General features: G+C 38.2%; 1 long non-coding RNA gene across 1 annotated transcript; it reads right to left on the bottom strand.

The window, feature by feature from the left end:
• Window positions 1–3,866: 3,866 nt before the first annotated feature.
• Window positions 3,867–9,309, bottom strand: LOC147843278 (uncharacterized). Its single transcript, XR_015496493.1, has 3 exons — window positions 9,165–9,309; window positions 5,036–5,139; window positions 3,867–4,542 (listed from the first exon to the last, which is right to left on the bottom strand). It is a non-coding gene; the product is annotated as an uncharacterized LOC147843278 (long non-coding RNA).
• Window positions 9,310–23,511: the final 14,202 nt, after the last annotated feature.

Below are 23,511 nucleotides of genomic sequence, written 5' to 3'. Positions count from 1 at the left end.
TTGGGTTAAGACCACATAGAATTTTATAATATTTTTTTTTTATAATTGTATAAGTTTTTTTTTTTTTTTACTAGACTTTCTGATAACACACTCAAAAATCCCGACTTATTTAAAATGAGTTGAAACAACACAAATCTTACATTTTTTTGGGGACAAATTAATAGTTTTATGTTTAAGCCACTTAAATTTGTAAACATGATTAAGTTAACTTAATATGTCTGTGTTGGCACAACATGAAAGAATTATGTGGAAACCAGCATGTTTTTACAGTTCATTTTCTTTGTAGTATTTTTGTATTATTAGTATTATATTGTTTATTATAAGACAGGAAAATTATACAAATCATTTTAAAAATCATATAAACAAATGAACTAAATGAAGATGTAGATGTAAGTTTTAATACTGTAATTAAGTGTAAAATATTCCTAAATATTTGCATGTTTTTTTTTAGCTTTTGAGTCACTTTATTTATTATTTTGTGCATCATTTAATTAAAAAATGCTACATTTAATCTTAAATATATTGTTAATTACTAATTATGTTTTATCGTTAAATATAATAGGTCGCATCACATACAGGGCGAAAACCAAAAAAATAAAATAAAAAAAATAAACTAAATGAAAATGTGCATGTAATTACTGTAATTAGATGTAATATATCCTGTAATAATTGTATTTTAAAACTAGCTTTTGTGTTACTTTATGTATTATTTTGTGCTTCATTTAATAAAAAAAAAGGGTTTATAAAGTGCAAAGCGGCAACCCAGTACTGAGAAACACCCCTACACTCTTGCTTTCACACAAACACTCATACACTACGGCCAATTTAGCTTATTCAATTCTCCCATGGTGCATGTCTTTGAACTGTGGAGGAAACCGGAGCACCCGGAGGAAACCCACGCCAACACGGGGAGAACATGCAAACTCCACACAGAAATGCCAACTGTCCCAGCCGAGACTCCAACCAGTGACCTTCTTGCTGTGAGGCGACAGTGCTAACCACTTAGCCACCGTGCTGCCTGCTTTGCATAAAATCTTCTCCAAAATAATTGAATATGTGTACATGTAAACATTTTTACCTTTGTATTATTCAAACAACAAACATTTTACCAATGTTTTAATCATGACTTTTACATATTATATCACAGCCTCTCATTCCATGTTGTATGTTTAAATCAGTAATAAAGAGGCACATTCTCGTAGGGCAAGCCTGTGCTCTACTGGATGAATTAGGGGAGAAATTAAGTTGAATTATGTGTAGTCAGACGGTGTTGAAATGGCTGTAAAAACACAAGTGCTGGGGGAGCGATCACAGACGACTGATGAAATGCTGAAAACTGAAAGGAATATTGCTCAGGAAACAGTATCCGCTTTCTGCTCTATTCTGTCCTCGTCAGTTTGTATGGATAATCTAGTCACTGTCCTTTTTAATAGTTAGATATTTATTTAACCCTTCAACTTCCGCTCTCACTCAAAAAATACTTTTACTGCTTGTTAAACTACTTATAAAATGAGTTTAAACAACCCAGTTCTTAAGTGTTTTTGGAGGACAACTTTATTGTTTCATGCTCAATCTACTTCAGCTTGCAAAAAAATGATTGAGATAACTTTATCGATGGGGCGGCGCAGGGCGCAGTAGGTAGTGCTGTCGCCTCACAGCAAGAAGGTCGCTGGTTCGAGCCTCAGCTGGGTCAGTCGGCGTTTCTATGTGGAGTTTGCATGTTCTCCCCTCGTTCGTGTGGGTTTCCTCTGGGTGCTCCGGTTTCTCCCAGAGTCCAAAGACATGTGGTACAGGTGAATTGGGTCGGCTAAATTGTCCGTAGTGTATGAGTGTGTGTGTGTGTGTGGATGTTTCCCAAAGATGGGTTGTAGCTGGAAGATCATCCACTGCGTAAAACATATGCTGGATAGGTTGGCGGTTCATTTAGCTGTGGCAACCCCAGATTAATAAAGGAACTAAGCCGAAAAGAAAATGAACCAATGAACTTTATCGATTTGTGTTGGGACAACATATAAGAATTGTGGTGAGCGTAATCCAATATCATTGGTTCAATTGTGTTTCTGAAGCTAATTTATTTTTAAGTTTTGATTTAATATTAACCTATGAACAAAGTTCAACAAGGTTACGATGCAAATTAAAGGGTTAAATCAACATCTCGAAAATTAACGCTGACGAAAAAAACTAAACAATTAATGAAACAGCTAATAAAAAAACAAAATAATTTAATAATTAATTACTTTATTCTTTTTTTTCAGGTTAGTCCCTTTAATAATTTGGGGTCGCTACAGCGGAATGAACCGCCAACTTATCCCACATATGTTTTACGCTGTGGATGCCCTTCCAGCTGCAACCCATCACTGGGAAACACCCATACACATTCACACTCATACACTAAGGCCAATTTAGCTTACCCAATTCAACCAAATAGTGCATGTTTTTGGACTGTGGGGGAAACCAGAGCATCTGGAGGAAACCCACGCCAACACGGGGAGAACATGCAAACTCCACACAGAAATGCCATTTGGCCCAGCTGGGACTCGAACCAGCAACCTTCTTGCAGTGAGGTAACAACGCTACTTACTGAACGCCATTGTATAAATAATAAATCAAAATTAATTTCTAATTAAAATAAAAATAAATGGCTAAATGGAGAACTATATTTCATTTGAAAAAAAAAAGTTTTTATTTTTACATGTTTCTGGCTTTTCAACTCTTCAATATATGTTTTAGTGGATATATAGTTATAATGTGGAAATTAAAGATAAAAAAATGTATTTTATATGGATATTAAAGGTTCTTTTATTAAATAAAAATCTTAATTTATAATTTTTAAATGTATTAATGAATTATGTATTTATGTATAAATATATAATTTATTAATAAATATAAATTAGAAATAATATTTTAAATTAATAAAAGAACCTTTAATATCCATATATTTTTTCACAAAAAACATAATAATGTTAATGTAAAATGTAATGTAAAACATAAAAATATTTTTTACTTTTAAGAGTTTGCATACAAAGGTTAAATTAATAATCTAAAACAAGTAAAACCTTAATAAAAAATCTGTGTTCCTTTAAAACTATAAATAATATACAGTAGTTTACCATCAAATATAGATTTTTTATATTTATAGTTTTTATAACATTTGTTTTACCAGGAAAAGCACATTGAGATTAAAAATCTCTTTTACTAGAGTGTCCTGGCCAAGATTAAGCAATATCGGAACATCTACAGGCCAATTTTTCAAACTCCAAATCATTTTAAATCTTTTTAAAAGCATGTATTGAAACCAACTCTTTAAACTGCAACTTTTTTTGGAGGTTAGTCCATGCAAATGAAGCTGCAAATTTCTATAAATTAAAATTATGGATAGTTTTTTTTTCCTTCTTCTTCTGCCAAATATTATAGACTTGTTTATGTTGATGGTCCGAAAAAATCTTTGTGATTTTTCAGGTTTTTTATTTTTAATAAATTTGCAACAATTTAAAAAAATCTTTTCACATTGTCATTATGGGGTATCGTGTGTAGAATTTTGAGGAAATAAATTAATTGAATCCAATTTGGAATAAGGCTGTAAACATAAAAAAATGTGGAAAAAGCGAAGCGCTAAACAATACTTTCCGGATACACTGTAAGTTACGAAAGGAATTTTGTAGGCTTTTAATCATGTATCTCATTGCAGAACCATTTTAAATGAACAAGCAGCACCAAAAGGCTAAGATAAAAATGGTAAGATAAATGATAATAATACTAAAAATGCAAATATGTCTTGCCCAATTCAAGCTGCTGTTTCCCTGAGAACACTTGAGTTTAGAAAAACCAACCAATCTTTGTCTCATCCAGCAGTTTCATCCTATGAGTGTTTTTTTTTTTTTTTTTTTTGTTTTGTTACATTTTCCCTTTTCTCTTTTTTCACCACTTCAGAGAACAAAGTTTGGCTGTTTCCTTCTAAAACTAGCACAATGCCAAACAAAGGCGATTTCTTCCCCCCTCCCAACACACGTCTGCCTGTGAGCGAGACGGGGCTTTTCTCACCTGCAAGTAATAAAGGGTCCAGCGCACAGAGAGAAAATAAGTGAGGATTAATGTTCAATGTGAGCAGATTATTTTCCGAAAGAAGACAGGAAGGAATGCGGTGCTCGAGACAACAGCGCCAGAGAAGAAACATACAGGAGATTCACATTGTGTGAACAGAAATCAGTGAATAAAATCAAAAGAACGAAAGTAAAAAGACACAAAGATCTGCAAGGTCAGTGTTAGTACTGTGTTCAGTATAATAATAATAATAGTAGATGACATAGCATATGAGACAACACTGAATAAAATAATAAAAAACTGCTGGGTTCCACACAATCGATTTGTGTTGAGACAACATGAAGGCATTAGGCTTATTCTGAAAACGTAGCCCTATATACATTTCTGGAGATTGCGAATTATGTAGCCAGAAATACGTTTGGCTCCAATTCATCTTTAAAACGAACGCGGAGAGTATGACGCCATTCCTTACCAGCTGACCGCTTACCTTCCTGTGGACGGCTGTGACGACGGGGAGTGACACTGACAACAGACGGTAGGATCCAAATGCAGGTTTATTCAAAGTCAGGCAAGCGATGGTCAATTCAGGTGCAAACAGATATATGTAGACAACCCAGAATCATAGTCGAATAACAGGCAAAAGGTCAAAAGGCAGGCGGCAGACAAGGACAAAAGGATAAGCTAGGCTAATAATCAAATACACGGCAAAGGCAGACAAAGGAAACCGCGTTGTAATGTCACTGATACAGCTAACAAGACTCAGCAACATGTGTGTGAAAAAGAGGGGTTTAAATAGTCCAAATAATCATTGTGTGAGTGACTTCAGCTGTGAGAGTTCAATCAGTGTGGATCTGGAACCGGTCGTGTGTGTGTGTGGCATGACTGGGTGTTGTAGTCCATAACATGGCAGATATGTAGTTCAATGAGTGTGAATGTTTGTGTGTGAATGTTTACCAGCGACATCTGGTGGTTGTTCACTGGTGAACATGACAACGGCTTTCCCTGTTGTTACCAGTTTGTCCAGTTAGCTTGCCATGTGCGTTGGCGGACTTGAAGTGCAGAGAGGAGTTGACAACCAGGTTCGAGTCCGGAGAAGAACTGTTCCAGAAAGCAGGTAAGACAAAAACAGAAGCCAAAAAATTTTATAAAAAAGTAAATAACAGGGTGAGAATGTGGTAAATTCAGAAAACGTGATAAAAATCAGGCGAGGGCTTTTAATTTTCTGGATTGCTTTTGAAAATTGTCAGTTGGATTTAGGGAATTGGGTGGGCACTGGTCAATCAGTGCTTTTAAAAACACTATCGGTTGGGTTTAGGGAAGGAGGAGGGCGGGTCAATCAGTCAGTCAGTCAGTCAGTGGCCTCTAGTGGATTTACGTGAGAACAGCAGTTGCGAACAGCACTCGCAAGAGAAATTAGAGACCTAAAAAAAGCGTAAAAAGCGGCCTCTGGTGGATTCACGAAAACAAAAACTGCAAACAAAATGTAGCTCCTGGGACGTATTTGGCACTCTCCAAAAAATTTATAGCAGGATGTTTTTCAGAATGAGCCTGGGTTGAGGAATTAAGTTAACATCAGTTTTTATTAATTTAATTAAGTAGTTTAAATGAAAAGCAAACATATTTTTTGCATGTATGTTTCTCTTTCCCTAAACTTACCCTATCTCTCACATTTTCACTTTTTACATTTACAAGTAAACTATAGCTGCGTCCCAATTGGCACACTATACACTATGCACTCATGCACTATGTACTTATGCACTTACACACTCAACAGGATAGTATTTGTATGTAGTGTTGTCCGAAATGGCACACTAATGTTTTTTTTTACTAAGCGGATATTCAAAGCGTTTCCCTGATGAAGTTTGACGGTTGCCAAATCAGTGAAATAAACGACCGAATTATCAAGTAATACCTGCCTTGAGTATTACCGCATTCACCATCGGGAGGCGCTATAATCACTCTCGTAGGAGAATTTTGCTTTCAATATCCAAAATAAATAAAGTTATTCAACAAGTGCGCCCGATAGCTCCGCCCCTTCCGCTACGTAAGCGGTCGTTGAGTGCGTGAGTGTCCATCATTACACACTTCATTTTAGCGGCTGAATGAGTGCATCATCCGGGTAATTAAAGTGCACTTATTATTTTTAGAGTTTTCAGTGTGAACACACTACTTACACTATTTATACTACAAAATGGCGTAGAATAGTGTATAAGTATGCGATTTGGGACGCAGCTTATATTATACTATATAATATTATGTATGCCATATGATAATTATGCTCAGTAAGCAATTCAGTAAAATATCTTCCATCTTATTTTATTGTACAACAAACTATCGTTTTCATAACGTTCGTTCGTGTTTGTGTGTGTGTGTGTGTGTGTGTCACGTTTCGTCTGCAAGGGCAAACACAGTGATGCACAGTGATGTCAGCTTGTCTCCTCCAAAAACAGCTTCTGCAGACACTGTGTGATGTTCTGAATGTTTATAACATTTTTGCGGCAGATGGACGCGAGTCGCTTTCTATATGTCCCAAACCAAAAGCTTCAGTTAAAGCAGAATGACTGCGATGTGGGGAAGTCTTTCCATTTCGACGCATGCTTTCGTGACAGTCACCTAGCAACAGCCGTAAACAAAACAGCTCTATGATGTAAGCGTACGGGGGTTCAGAAGGAAAACAGTGTGAACACAAACCAACCGAGGAGGTGGCAGGGGGAGACAATCGAACTTGGGTACGGTCCAGGCAAATGAACCAAGTGTGAAAGCACCCTAAGAATGATTAATTAATCAATATGAAACAGTCCCTTAAAAGTCACGTCTCACTTTCAGTTTTAGGCTCAGGGACGTTTTGCACTTATACAAGTGTATCGTACCGAAGCCCAAGTGTACCGCACTTTGGCCCACCTCTTCCAACCGGGCCAGGGCCGGCCAAGTGAACCGTGCCTGAGCCAGATTCAGAGCACTCACACTTCTCGGATAGTATAGTGTGGAGGGCTAATAATTCTGACTTCAATTGTACGTACTCAAATGTGCATTTTGCATATACCCACAAGCACATATTTCTAGTTTCTCAAAAACGTACACCAGGGCACATTTTTCCAATGTGAATTCAATCGAGTGTTGTTCAAAACACCTACTACTTGATTGAAAGAGGGAACGGTCTTGTTGATATCTGTGCACAAGTGGTCATAAGAGATGGAATGAACCACCAACTTATCCAGCATATGTTTTACACAGCGGATGCCCTTTCAGCTGCAACCAATCACTGGGAAACACCCACACACTCTAACTCACACACATACACTACGGACAATTTAGCTTACCCAATTCACCTGTACCGCATGTCTTTGGACTTGTGGGGGAAACCGAAGCACCCGGAGGAAACCCACACCAACACGGGGAGAACATGCAAACTCCACACAGAAATGCCAACTGACCCAGCTGGGGCTCAAACCAGCGACCTTATTGCTGTGAGGCAAAAGTGCTACCCTTTGAGCCACCGTGCTGCTCCTATACAGAAGAATGTTGAGGGAAAAAACGCCTGACCCTTATGGCATGTTTTGTTTCTACTATAAATGCCCCCCCACCCCCCACCCAACATTCTACAGAATATCTTATTTTGTGTTTGAAAATTCATACAAGTTTAGAACCACTTGAGTGTGAGTAAATAGGAAGGAAAATATGATTTTAAGGGTAAACAGTTCCATTAATACTCGCTGTAAATGAGGAGGTACTAATTGTCACAGGTACTGATATTTGAAATGCTCTAAATTCGTTGATTTTAGCTTGACAAATGTTGACAAAATGTCAACATGACATGCCGTATAACTACACAGTGGCTACATGCTTGAGAGGAATGAGGAATGATCCCGGGCCAGACAGTTTGTCGACTCAAACCCCCTTGCTTTCCCCTCTGGACTTTCTCTGTTTTCCTGTAAGCCTCTAAACTGAGATCCCATGTACTTGCAATGAAAAGTGACAGGAAATTGACTAAACCATTGGAAATCAATGGAAAGTAAATGCACTTCTTAAGTACAAGTGAACAGCTGAGAGCTACCTTCTGTCTTTTCTCTGCTTTTTCTCTCCTTCTCCTCCTTCACAACCTTTCTCTCTCTCTCTCTTTCTTGCAGTATCTCCACATTTTCTCTATCTAGAGCTTTCAATCTCTGCCGGTGTCTCAGTGTGGGTCAATACCTGAGCAAAGGCATGAGAAACACAGCTGATATGGATGGTTGGAGCCTGAAACGTTGTTTTTTTGTGTGTATGTATGTTTGTGTGAATAAAAGCTTTTCATTCATTCATTTTCCTTTGGCTTAGTCTCAGGTCTCCACAGTGGAATGAACCGCCAACTATTCCAGCATGTTTTAGGCAGTGGATGCATTTCCATCCACAACCCAGTACTGCATGTTAAGGTCTGTTTTCTTTAATAATCAGCGATCTCCACTGGCTGAGTGATATACAATATAAAGTGAGTCTCGTACAAGAAGTGCTGCATTAAATTACATTTTTCGCCTCCATGTCTTTAAAAAATGAACATTTATTTAAACCAAGTATATTCAATAGAGCATATGCGCTAGCCTTGCCTGTTAATACTGACAGGCGTGTGCGAGTAAACGGCTTTTCATCTCGTTTTATGATTGAGCAACTAATTGAATGTCAAAGATTATTTTACTGAATATATTTTAATTCCATTACAACATCGATGCTATAAAAACTGTATAAAATTGAATAAAGTCACAATAACCGTTCACCGGAAGTTTATCAGTGTGGGAAGAAGCACTTGCTCGGCATATGCAGTTGTTTACTTCGCGCTGCCAGGTATTTGACCCGTACAGGACCTCAGCATCAGATCAAGTCTGTTCTCCTCCAGTCAGTCTTCACTGTTGCTCCCGCGACAAAAACAATAAGAGGACATGACAGCAGCACGGTGAAAGCATTAAATACGACTCGAGAAGACACTTAAACATATTAATTTAACACATTTGTGCCTAATAATGGGTTTTATTTCCGTACGTGATCGCGACCGCGAACGAATCATTCTTTTTAACCGGATCTTCTAAGTGAACCGGTTGAACTAGTTCACCAAATCAACTGAATCATTTGGAACTTATCCATAAACAGCTTACTTTTTAACATGATTGATATCCCCATCTGACTCGAAATAAACCAACTTTCCAAGTTATTTGGTTAGCTATTAAGACAGTAGTCTAAGTCTACACAGAGATCAGATTTGAGAGCAGGTGAACCGATAGTACTGCGTATGCGTGATTCAGAAAGTGAACCGAACACAAACAACACGACAGACTGAAAACTTGAACAGCACCGCGGGTAAACCGAGGGCTTAAATGAGAGGATCTGGCAAAATGTAAGTAGTTTTCATTACACAAAGTCGTAGTGGAATTTAAATAAGTAAATCATGCTTCAGTTGGGTCTACCACTTTCAATACAAAAAAAATAAATAAATAAATAAAATAAGGGACGTATACTGCAGCATGGACCACATCCCCAATCACAGGCCCAATAACATGCCAGAGAGGAGAACATACTAATGAACGTGATTTTAAAGTGTGGTATTGATAACAGATTTTGGCTAAAATATTTGTCATTATTTGCAGTAACACCTATCCAGACATGAATTTATAATATGCCCAACAATGAGAGTTTATGAAAACGATGATGCCATGTGCATGCATGGTACTTGTTTTGAGAGGTGTAGATCAAAGGAAAGTGTGAACAAACCAGTCTGATCTCACAAGAAAACATAAGTTTTTTACGTTTTGCCAGTTTAGTGGCTAATTCGTATGAATTCGTACGAGTTCAGTCATACGAAATTGTACGATTTTAAAAAGGAGGCGTGGCACCTAACCCCACCCCTAAACCCAACCGTCATTGGGGGATGAGCAAGTCGTACTAAATTGTACGAATTAGATCGTATGAATTCATACGAATTAGCCACTAAGTCAAAAAGTTACGAATTGCCATGAGATTGTGTTGCAAACACAACAAACCTTATTCAGAAATGGTGATGATGCATTTAATGGTCATCAGCTTCCTAAAACCCTTAAGAGCTTTTAAGAAAACTGTTTTTAGAAAAATAACATAAAAATACATAATTTTGCATCAAATGAAAAAAAAAACTAGTTAACACTTATGTCAAGTGTTTTTAATGCAGCATTTCTAATCAGTGAAAGTTGTGATAACGCTATCGTGGAGTTTTTCTGTCATTATATGGCCAAATTGGACTGCAAAACATTCATTTGTGGCCCTCTCCCATTCACTACTCTCTAAGATTACCCAACTATCATGAGTTCCACTGCTAAGAAAGCCGGAAATGTAAAATGGGTCTATGGTGGCGTGATAGTGTTGTTGTTGTTCAGGTGTTTGCTAACAATCCATCAGCAAATTGTGAATTTACTTCCTATTATGAACAAAAGTGTAGACGCATCTTACACACAACAAATTCGACATGCAGTACAGAGCCACTGATAGCTCGGTGTCACTTCCTTACTGGTACATTTTATTAACAAAGTATTGACCTGAAACATTTTTGAAAGAAATTTCATTGAAACATGAAACTTATTTAAAATTCATGGGATTTTTTTTTTTTAATGCGACATATCTGTCGCATAAACGTAGCTTAAGTAAGCATGCTAAAGTTGGTTTGTGCTGGAAACTTCAGCATATTGGACACGTCTGCACTAGACTTTATGCACCAGCAAGAAATATTAACTCCTTAGATTATTTAAAAATTGTGCAAATCACGACATCATTCATTTCCCATCGGCTTAGTCCCTTATTTATCAGGGGTAGCCACAGTGGAATTAACCGCCTACTATTCCAACACATGTTTTACGCAGGGTATGGCCTTCCAGGCACAACCCAGCACCTCATACACTCTCACAATTCACACACGCACTCATACACTAAGGCCAATTTTGCTTATTTAATTATGCTATACTGCTTGTCTTTGGACTGTGGGAGAAACCGGAGCACGAAACTCACGTCAACAAGGGGAGAACATGCAAACAGAAACGCCAACTGGCCCAGCAGGGAATCAAACCAGCGACCTTCATGCTATGTATTTATCACCTGAAAATCAAATGGTGGTTGGTGAAGGATTACTCAGCCTTTCCTTTCCAGTCTAAAGACTGTGACACACCAAGCAGAAATTCGGCTTTTAGCCAATACTTTGCTGTCACTGAATGTCTGTCACCTTAGTTTTTGTGGTGTGTTCCACACCATTAGAACTAGTCGGACCCTGTCAGTGGCTTTTTTGGTCAATTGAGCATGTTAAATTGGCATCTTCATCTTGCGCTCTTAAAAATAAAGCTTATTTATTGGCATCAACGGTTCCAGGAAGACCATCAATGAAACCTCTACACTACACAAATGGTTCTTTAAAGCAGAAAAGGGTTCATTGGTTACCATATTTCTGTGGATGTTTTAAGAACTCTTCTCTGAAAGTTTATTCATAGCAACAATATTATTTCTTTGTTGACATCACTTTAACATAGGCTCATTCTGAAAACGTAGCCCTATATACGTTTCTGCAGATCGCCAATTGCACAGCCAGAGGAATGTATGGCTGCATTTAGTTTTTAAAACGAATGCTACGGGGCGGTTTGGCGCTATTCCTTTTCGCACCTACCAGCTGTCCGCTTACCTCCATGTGGACGGCTTTTCGCCTATTCTTTCCTTTTGTCTTCCTTTTTGGACGGCTGTTACCAGTTTGTCCAGTGACTCAGAGGATTTGACACACAGAGAGGAATTGACATTGATGACAGGGTTTAATTCCAGCGAAGAACGGTTCCAGAAAGCAGGTAAGACAAAAATAAATACCAAAAAATTAACAAACGTAAACAACAGATTGAGAATGTGGTAAAATCTGAAAACGTAAAAAATCAGGCAATGGCTTTATTTTCCCTGGATTGCTTTTGAAAACACTATGGGTTGAGTTTAGGAAAGTGGTTGGGAGCTGGTCAATCTGTGCTTTTTAAAACACCACTGATTGGATTTAGCGAAGGGGTTTGTGGGGGGATTGATCTGTCATTCAGTCACTTGACAGCGGCCTCTGGTGAATTTACAGGAGAAGAGAAGGCGACAATGACATTCATGAGAGAAATTTGGGATGTATTTGGCTCTCTCCAGATATGTATATAGGGGTACGTAATCAGAATGAGAATGAGCCTGGGTTGGCAAAAACAGATGTAGAACTTTTACTTTCCTAACGAAGTAAAAACCAACTAATCAATACTTTTATTTTTCAAAATGCTACACAAGCAATGTTTTGATGATTACCTGAGAAAGTCTGGAATTTTTTTGACTTTGAATCTTGAGTCCTAAGGCACGTCTCAATCTTCTCCCAGGCTCCCAAGGTCCTAGATTAGTAGGTTTTTACATGAATTTGGGCACTGGTAAGGACAATGATGAGCCTGGTTTGCTAGATATTGAGACACTGACTGGGATATAAAAAATCTGTAATTTTTGAATAATATTTTTAAAAGCACATTAAAGATAAAAATAAATAAATAAATTGGTAAATATACCAGCAACATTTTAACCATTAATCATTTACAAATGATTGCTAGATTGTTCTATAACTGTCTAACTGTGTTTATGTCTCTTTTTAAACATGTCTCAATCGTTAAAATTGGTGATTTGGTTCATAATTCATGTTTTGCGCTTAAAAATCCTGAACATAGCGAGCATCAAATCATTGTGGGACATTTTAGTTAGATATTGTTTCAATGCACTGAATAATTTTCTGAAAATGGCTGACTCCCTGATCAGTGCCCTGACTACTGAAAAATGGAGCTGATTGAAACACAGATGTGAATATTATGATGATGATGATGATAGTAGTAATAATAATATTAAATGTTAAGCATTGGCCCAATTGGCAATGGCTGGCTGGTTTCAAGATGAGTCGACCCAATTAGAGGTTACGTGGACGTAATCAAAATCTGGCAAGAATGTCAAACAAACAGTAAGTTCAACACAAGCTTATTGTCAGAGATGGACGGTAAAAATTAAAGCCGGGGCCGAAAAATTCAGAGAAAGCAAAAAATTGCTCTAAAATCAAACACTGCTAAATGCAGAAAATTAACTGAAATGGTCTTGAAAGTTGCTGTTTCTGTGTGGAGTTTGCATGTTTGCGTGGGTTTTCTCCCGGTTTTCCTCACATGTCCAAACACATGTGCTATAGGTGAATTGGGTAGGCCTAATTGTCCATAGTGCATGTTTGTGAATGTGTGTGTGTGTAGTGGTTTTCCAGTGATGGGTTGCATCTTGGAGGCCATCCGCTGCATAAAACATCTGCTGGATAAGTTGGCGGTTATTCCGCTGTGGCGACCCCTGATTAATAAAGGGATCAAGCCAAAAAGAAAATGAATGAATAAAATGACTATATGGATAAATTTGTTATAAACTGGTTGTTTTTGTTCCAGTCACACACATTAAATGTTTAAATATCTATTACATATGGAACTGCTTATATTATTTCACCATCTGTACACCAATATAAGTAGTGAATGTGCGTGTCCGTGGATGGGGCTGTGTCGTTGTGGTAATGTGGGCTGGTGCGGCTATAGTGCCAGGGCTGATTTTTAGTCCCAGTCCGCCCCTGGCTCAGACGCAGGTGGCATGAGGAAACAGCACAGCTACAGCCTTCATTCTTGCTAGCTGTTTTGTGTTATGGCCTTGAGTGTCTGTTTTTGTGCGGAATAAGCTGCAACGTTGACCAGACTTTATTCTTATTAGTCAAGTCAACCAATTGGGTGTTTTGGGTCAGGGAACTGTTAAACAATCATTAAAGATGATAATGAATAAAGACCCGTGTTAAGGATCGTGCATATAAAGATTTAACATTATAACACAAATATGAAGCTTGAGAGGAACACTTGAATGTGCTGAGATACAATCACATTTATACTTCTCCAAACGATGTTCCAGTAATTAGGTCAGTTTCTCTCTCCAAATCCATTTACCTGTATTGTGTTTGGCCAATGAGGCCCGGGGAGCTCTTTGATGATGTAATGCCCCATACGGCTTTAAAGACTTCACTCTTAATCCAGACCACTGCTGTCCCTTCAGAGATCAATACAAATTTCGGTCTCTTTCCCACAACCAGCACTGGCACACAATCTGTCTTTCTGAGAGTTGTCTTGATGCTGTTCTTCTGCACTGCATAAGCGAATAAGAACCCCAAACTCTATAATTGTACTGTATATCTTTAGTATTCAATGCTTTCAGTGCAGCACAAGTTTTTATTTTATTTAATTAATTTATTATTTTATATTTATATATTTTTATATTTTACATTACCGCTAATTATTATAATTATTATTTTCAAATATCCTAATTAGATGACTCACCTCTTTTGTCAACCCAGGCTCATTCTGAAAACGTACCGCTATGTACATTTCTGGAGAGTGCCATATACATCCTAGGACAGGACTGGTCAATTAGTTTGTCATGGGGGCAGGTTCATGAAAAGCATCCCAAACGAAGGGCCAGAGAGATATGACTTGCTATATGAGTGATAACACAACTGCATATAAGAGCCCATATGCTGTATTTGTGCTCATAAAGACACCCACGTTGGCTTTTTCTACATTAACATGTGAATATATTGTATTTTCAAACAACATGATAACACTGCATTGTCCAACACTTTTTTTTTTTTTTTCAAACATTCAAATGGTGTATTTCAGAGCACAACAAAATCAGTGCATTGCTGAAGTATGCCTTTTTGTACATTCAGACACATTCATATTTTGTGTTATGACCTGCATAACAATTAGGGATGCAGCAATTATAGATTTTGGTTGACAATTATAGTCTGAAAAATAATGATGGTTTCATGCTTATCACGTCTAATGTAAATTCAAGCTTTATATTAGGTGAGTAGGTATTTAGATCAGGGGTTTTCAAAGTGTGAGGCGCGCCTCCCCTGGGGGGCGCCAGAGCATGTCAGGGGAGGCGCGGGAAAAATATTATATAATAATAATATAATTATTAAGTTTAATTATTATATGTATTTTTTATTATTTTTAAACGTTTTAATTAAACAAAGCTAAAAAAATAATACGTAAAAAATAAGAAAACCTTTTTTACCCAGAAGGCCATAGCTGTGAATTCGCTTCTGTTTGGCAAGCCCGCCAATACAAGTATATGCCTGCTAATTTACAGTCTATGCTGCTAATACAATGGATCAGTTTCTGAGACCCCCCGATTCAAAGCCTTTAAGTTTAGGGCTTAAACCCAAAAGACGACGATATGATGATCAGTATTTCAGTTTAGGATTTACGTGGACAGGACCAGCTGATGAACCACGACCTTTATGTGTGCTTTGTCAAGATATTTTGGCTAATGACAGCATGAGACCCGCTAAACTTCAGCGACACCTTGAATCCAAGCATGATGAGGTAGCAGGAAAACCTCCAGAATTTTGTGTGTGTGTGTGTGTGTGTGTGTGTGTGTGTGTGTGTGTGTGTGTGTGTGTGTGTGTGTGTGTGTGTGTGTGTGTGTGTGTGCGTGTTTGGGAGGAGGGGGGCGCCAATGGATAAGTTGTGTCAAAAGGGAGGCCCACTGTCTTAGACTTTGAAAAACCCTCATTTAGATTAACTGTTGTTGCCATCTGTAATCCTGCATACATAATCATTTTAATAAGAATTCGTCTAACATATCTTTTGTTAACATTGCACTGAAAGGCACGCACAACTCTCACCGCGAGATGTTTTTTACTGCATGTGCCCAGAAAAATGCAAGCACGTTGCTCCGCTTGTGCGCGCATATTGTCATACTTACATTAGCAATAATAAACCTGCAAGTGGAAAAGACGTGATATGGGAACGGCCGCTGCTATAGTAAATCCGGTGTGCGTACGTATTAGCCTTGGTGTAGATAGCCTACTTGGAACTTTTTTTGCAGTTTTTGATTTCGCGAATCCACCAGAGACCACTGTTTACCCTTTTCAAGATCTCGAATTTCTCTCGCCAGTGCCATTGGCACCTGCTGTTGTTGCGTAAATCCACCAGAGGCCAGTGTCCACTGACTGATTGGCAGACCCAATCAGCTGACCTCTTCCTTCCCTTAACCCAACTAATAGTGTTTTTAAAAGCACAGACTGACCCAACTCACCCACTTGCCTAAACCCAACCGACAGTTTTCAAAAGCAATCCAGAAAAGACCTGATTTTTACCACGTTTTCAGATTTTACCACATTCTCACACTGTTATTTACTTATTTCATTTTTTGGCTTCTGTTTTTGTCTTACCGGCTTTCTGGAACCATTTTTCTCCAGACTCAAACCCCGCCGTCGTTGTTAACTCCTCTCTGCGTCTCAAGTCCGCCAATATACATGGTGACCTAACTAAATGAATGAATGAACAGCAACGCGATGGCGCAGTAGGTAGTGCTGTCGCCTCACAGCAAGAAGGTCCCTGGTTCAAGCCCCGGCTGGATTAATTAGCGTTCCTGTGTGGAGTTTGCATGTTTGCGTGGGTTTCCTCCGGGTGCTCTGGTTTCCCCCACAGGCCAAAGACATGCGGTACATGAATTGGGTAAGCTAATTTGTCCGTAGTGTATGAGTGTGAGTGAGTGTGTATGTATGTGTCCCAGAGACGGCTGCATAAAACATGCTGGATAAGTTGGCGGTTCATACCGCTGTGGTGACCCCAGATTAATAAAGAGACTAAGCTGAAAAGAAAATGAATGAATGAACATTAAAAATCAATCAGTAGATTGTGTCCTCTGAGATAAACAAAACCAAATTCTCAAGAAGCGAGTGTTTAAACTTGCTATTTTTAATTATAAATGCATTCAAACTTTAATGACTATAAAGAACAGTACCATATTCACACAATGTCCTCTTTTCTGATGGTGACAAGCTCCTGACAACAGGGAGTTGTTTCTCTTTTCTGCTGCCTTTATTTTCATTACATATTAAAGCGCATCTCTGGGGAAATTAAGCTGCAGGTATACCCCCAGAAATTAAGAACGGATCTTTGTCGCGACGTAGCCAGTTGTAGATGATGAACAGGAAGATGTTTGCGACCGTTTATCTCCATTATCTCCCCCGTAGCCCTGCAGCAAACACATCCACGAGCTGGTGTGCGCGCCTAGGCAGGGGTTAAACCCATTGCACCATAAAACCAGAGCTGTTCATAAAACGGGGGAATAAGACGGAGAAATAATATTTCAAGTGTGATTAGTTCATCCGCAGGGCACCTTGTGCGATTGAGGACGGGGATAGGTGGTGGTGGTGGGGGGGTGGGGGTGTTGTGCACAAAGAGCAGTAAATTATATCTAGCCTTTGAATGATTCTTGCAGATCCTATTACAACAGTGAGCGTGAGAGAGCAAGAGAGAGAGAGAGAAAGAGTTGCAGCAGAACAAATCGGATGAATTCTGTTTCCAGCTGTCTGGATGATCGGGGCGGGGGGGTTGCTGAATGCTAAGTGCAGCGAACTGGGCTTAAGGGAAAGGGGAGGCAATAAAAAATGCATTTGTCTCAATTCATTATGCTGTCATTGTTACACGCAGGTACCAGCTGCTAAAACACAAGCACATACAGTAAATTCTCTTTCTGCCAGCTCGGTGCCCTCTGTCCTGCCTCTCTTCCCTCTGCCTAAAAGTCTAACTATCGGCTTTCTCATCTGAGCCCGTACCTGCTGGCCTGCTGGAAAATTTGAGATGTTCTCGTCCCCCATTTGTCACCTCGAGTGATGATAAAGTAGCTGACACTGGCTATTGCATTAGCGCTTCGGCGAAGATTGCCTCCTCGCGAAAAAGCGTAAGACAGGCAGAATTTACTCGCCCCGCTCCTCTGTCTGCCGTGTTTGTGTGCAGTCACCCAAATATTGCGCCTGATCAGAGTTTTCCCCAGCTCAGCTGAATTAAAAACACACACAAGTGATGAATAATTTCCACATTTGTCATTGTGCCTCTTTTAAAGGAACAGTTCACCCACAGAAAATGTACTTCTGTCATCATTTGCTCACTCTTTACTTGCTCAAAACCTTTATGGGTTTGTTTTTTGTGTTAAGATGTTTTGAAAAATGTTGGAAACGTGTTTCCCAGAGATGGGTTGTGGCTGGAAGGGCATCCGCTGCGTGAAAACGTGCTGTAAAAGTTGCCGGTTCATTCCGCTGTGGCGACATCGGATTAATAAAGGGACTAGGCTGGCAAGAAAATAAATGAATGAATGAATGAATGAATAGAAACATGTAACTATTGAATTTCATATTGTTTTCTCTCACTGGGTGTTTTCAACACAAGAGTTTAATTTCTTGGTTTTACTTTCTTACTTTCAAGAAATAATTAACTTTCATCATTCACTCACTATTTACTTGCTCAAAACCTTTATGAGTTTCTTTCTTCTGAAAACCTGTAACCACTGGCTTTCAAATTGTTTTTATTTTCTACTATGGATGTCAGTGGTTACAGATTTTCAGCTGTCTTGACAATATCTTCTTTAGTGTTCAACAAAAGAAAGAATTGACTTGATTTTACTTTCTTCAATTCAATTCAATTCAATTCAGCTTTATTTGTATAGCGCTTTTACAATGTAGATTGTGTCAAAGCAGCTTCACATAAATGGTCATAGTAACTGGAACAGTGTGGTTCAGGTTTTAGTGTTTAAGTTCAGTTCAGTTCAGTTTAGCTCAGTTCAGTGTGATTTAATCATTACTGAGAGTTCAAACACTGAAGAGCAAATTCATCGATGCGTAGCTCTACCAATCCTGAACCATGCGAGGCAGTGGCGACAGCGGAGAGGGAAAAAAAACTTCACCTGATGGGAGAAGAAAAAAAACCTTGAGAGAACCAGACTCAGTTGGGCACGACCATTTTAATTTCTCCGCTGGCCAAAAGTCTTGTGCAGAACTTCATTCGCCGTGGTTTATGCTGGAAGATGGCCTCAATGAAGACTCGTCTGTCCCTGGAGCGTCGCTGGAATCAGACACATGTTCTCCACTCCCCACGAATATCAGCGCAGCAGCAGCTCAGGATATGGCCTGGTCCCGGATATGGAATCCTTGGGATCATCACGTCGCTGGTCTTGGATCCAATCAGTGACTTCGCCTAATCTGAGGACCTCGGGATGAGTATCCCCAGGTGAAAATAGAGAATAAAGAGAATAATTAGCGTAGCTGCTGTTCATAGTGTATAAGCAAGATGCAGAAGCCTGTGTGGAACCCGCTAGGTGATGCATTGAGTGTATGCTTTACTAAACAGATAGGTCTTTAATCTAGTTTTGAACTGGGGGAGTGTGTCTGAGCCTCGGACGTTATCAGGAAGGCTATTCCAGAGTGTAGAAGCTATGAAAGAGAACTTTCTTTCTTTCCATGAAAGAGAACTTTCTTACTTTCTTTCAAGAATTTACTTTTCATCATTTACTCACTCTTTACCTGCTTTAAATCTTTACGAGTTTCTTTCTTCTTCTAAGATATTTTGAAAAATGTTTGAAACTGGTAACTATTGACTTTCATATTGTTTTTCCCTACTATGTATGTCTATGGTTACAGATTTTATTCAACACAAGAAAGAATTGACTTGATTTTACTTTCTTACTTTCTTTCAAGAATTTACTTTCATCATGTACTCACTCTTTACTTGCTCAAAACTTTTACACGTTTCTTTCTTCTGTTAAGATATTTTGAAAAATGTTGAAAATCTGTAACTTGACTTTCATTTTTTTTTTTTACTATGGATGTCAATGATTACCGATTTTCAGCTTTCTTCAAAATATTTTGTTTGTTTTCAACACAAGATAGAATTTACTTTCTTGGTTTTACTTTTTATTTTCTTTAAAGAAAGAATTTTCTCTCATCATTAACTTTCCCTTTACTTGCTCAACTTTAACGAGTTTCTTTCTTCTGTTAGGATATTTTGAAAAATGTTGAAAACCTGTAACTTGACTTTCATAATATAATTTTTTCTACTATAGATGTCAATGGTTACAGATTTTCAGCTGTCTTCTAAATATCTTATTTTGTGTTCAGTAAGAATTTAATTTCATTATTTACTCACCCTTTACTTGCTCAAAACCTGAAAAAAAGTTTCTTCTGTTTAACAAAAGACATAATTTACCTTCTTGATTTTACTTTCTTACTTTTTGCTCAATATATATATATATATATATATATATATATATATATATATATATATATATATATATATATTTTTTTTTTTTTTTTTTTTTTTTTTCCTTCTATGGATGTCAATGGTTCCAGATTTTCTGGAAATTTCTTCAAAATACCTTATTTTTTCTTAAACACACAAAAAATATTTATTTCAAGACAGAATTTGCTTTCATAATTTATTCACCCTTCACTTGCTCAAAACCTTAATGACTTTTTTAGTTTTTCTGTTAAGATATTTATAAAATGTAGGATGTAATTATTTACTTCCATATTGTTATAATGAAATCTCAAGAATTTTGTTGTTTTAGCTCATTTTAAATAGTTTTAACAAGTTAAAAAACATTGAGTGTACTATGGATGTCAATAGTTACTGATTTTCAGCTTTCTTCAAAATATCTTCTTTGGTGTTCGACACAAGAAAGAAACTCATAAAGGTTTGGAAACACTTCGTCACCTTAGAATTATAAGGTTTTATCTGACATTTTTGTCAAAATTGAGTTATTGACATATTCTTATAAGTCATAACTTATTTACATTATGGGATGTTTTTTATAAGTTGTTTTAAAAAAATGTTACAGTTATACTTTTTGCTATGGAATGCAAAAACTTTGAAGCTCAATATCTCAAAATCATTCAGAACGCAGATAGAACCTTATAATTCCGAGGTGACGACTTTCTTGAGTAAGAAAATAGTGATTAAACTTGACTTTTTAGGTGAACTGTCCCTTTTAAAAAGGTATGCAATTTTAGACGGAGCCGTAAAGTGATGTTTAAACTGGCTCAGCCAATAGTGTGAGTTTGGGAAGAGACTATCTGTTTGACTGACCATTGGCAGATGGAAGAGTGCTTAGGAAAAGGTCATCAATTTGTGACGCTAGTGGAGAAGAAATGATGCCCTGCAGCTAGTGATGGAGGAGAATTAGATTGGGTCATCAATTATAAAATGTAAAAAAGTCACCATTTGCAGAGGGTTTTATAAAATTGATGCCAAGGACGTTAAAGTGTGATGATATCAAGCACTTGCTTCCTAAAACATACAAGTTGCTGTTGCTGTGTTGTAATAATCATTGATTCTTTTATATTTTGATGTTTATGTTGGAGCAGCACGGTGACTCAGTGGTTAGCGCTCACAGCAAGAAGGTCACAGGTTCAAGCCCTGGCTGTGTCAGTTGACATGTCTGTGTCTACAGTATACATGTTCTCCCCGTGTTGGCGTGGGTTTACCCCGAGTGCTCCGGTTTCCCCCATAGTTCAAACACATTCGCTTGGTGAATTGAATAAACTAAATTGGCCATAGTGCATGTGTGTGAATAAGTGTGTTTGGGTGATTCCCAGTACTGTTTTGTGACTGGAAGGATATTCGCTGCATAAAACATATGCTGGAATAGTTCGCGGTTCATTCGGCTGTGGCGACCCCTGATAAATAAAAGGACTAAACGAAGGAAAATGAATGAATGAATAAATTGTCCTTAGTGTATGTGTGTGTGTGTGTGTGTGTGTGTGTGTGTGTGTGTGTGTGTGTGTGTGAATGGGTGTGTTTTGGTGTTTCCCAGTACTGGGTTGTGCCTGGAAGGATATCCGCTGCAAAAAACATGCAGGAATAGTTGGTGGTTCATTCTGCTGTGGTGACCCCTGATAAATAAAGGGACTAAGCCGAAGGAAACTTAATAAATAAATTGTCCATAGTGTATATGTGTGTGTGTGTGTGTGTGTGTGTGTGTGTGTGTGTGTGTGTGTGTGAATGGGTGTTTCCCAGTACTGAGTTGTGGCTGGAAGAATATACGCTGCATAAAACATACATTATGCTGGAATAGTTGGCGGTTCATTCCGCTGTGGCATCCCCTGATAAATAAAAAGACTAAGCCGAAAGAAAAATTATTGAATGAATAATTGTCCATAGTGTATTAGTGTGTGTAAATGGGTGTTTCCCAGTACTGGATTGCAGCTGGAAGAATATCCGCTGCATTAAACATATGCTAGAATAGTTGGCAGTTCATTCCTCTGTGGCATCCTTTGATAAATAAAAGGACTAAGCCAAAGGAAAATTAATGAATAAATTGTCCATAGTGTATGAGAGTGTGTGTGTGAATGGCTGTTTCCCAGTACTGGGTTGCGGCTGGAAAGATATCTAATGCATAAAATATATGCTGGAATAGTTGGCGGTTCATTTTGCTGTGGCGACCCCTGATAAATAAAGGGACTAAGCTGAAGGAAAATTATTAAATGAATAAATTGTCCATAGTGTATGAGTGTGTGTGTGTGTGAATGGGTGTTTCCCAGTACTGGATTGCAGCTGGAAGAATATCCGATGCATAAAACATATGCTGAAATAGTTGGCGGTTCATTCCGCTGTGGCAACCCCTGATAAATAAAGGAACAAAGCCGAAGGAAAAATGAATGAATGAATAAATTGTCCATACTGTATGAGTGGGTGTGAATGTGTATTTCCCAGTACAGGATTGCAGCTGGAAGGGCATCGCTGTGTAAAACATATACTGAAATGGTTGGTGGTTCATTCCACTGTGGAGACGTCTATAAAAGAGACTAAGCCAAATGAAAATGAGTGAATGACTGAATCCCAGCAGATGGGTTTGTCCACATTTGACCCAACCTTGGGTTAAAACATCCCAGAATATTTGAGCCCCTTCAGACCTCAATTATGTTCCAAATTTCAGAAAAATGGGATGTCATGTGATGTCCGATGCAGGGTCTGAAGGGGTTCAAGTATAAAAAGCTTATTTGGAATATAGTGGTTGAATAGAATACATCTATAATACACAACGTTTTATTATGCAGATTTCTCTTGCAGCTCTTTAGTCTGGGCTGTATGAAAAAGTGCAACCTGAACCTTGCGATCCACAGAAGATAAACAATAATATATAGGTCTGAATATAAGACATGAGGCTTCTTTGCTTTAATGTAATGCAAGGTTGTGTTCATCAGCGCCGCAGACATGAGTGAAATAACAGCAAATAAACTTGATCATGATTTGACCCTTTCAAATGAGCATCTCTTTATCTGTGGAATTTATAGACTCGAGTGTTGTCGTCCTCCGCCTCCAGCATACTGAGTGTCAACATTCTTCAGAGCATGAGAAATGAAAACAGGTGACAAAGACACACACACACACACTTCATACAGTAAGTCACCTCATGCGATTGTGTTGCATTGCATTACTATGAGCAACTCTCCTTACCGCAGAAATGACCACAGTCTCACACATTCAGCACCAAAGAGATTCCTCTGGGGTCAGAGATCAAGTGCCCTTTGGTACAACATTTGTCTCGACAGAAAATTCCAACTGCGGACCGGAGAGATAAGAGCCAACT

Source organism: Danio rerio, chromosome 7 (assembly GCF_052040795.2).
Source record: "Danio rerio strain M-AB ecotype USA chromosome 7, GRCz13ab, whole genome shotgun sequence".
Lineage (NCBI taxonomy): Eukaryota > Metazoa > Chordata > Actinopteri > Cypriniformes > Danionidae > Danio > Danio rerio.
The sequence above is the reverse complement of the archived record's forward strand: the minus strand, read 5'-3'. Positions and strand labels throughout refer to the sequence as shown.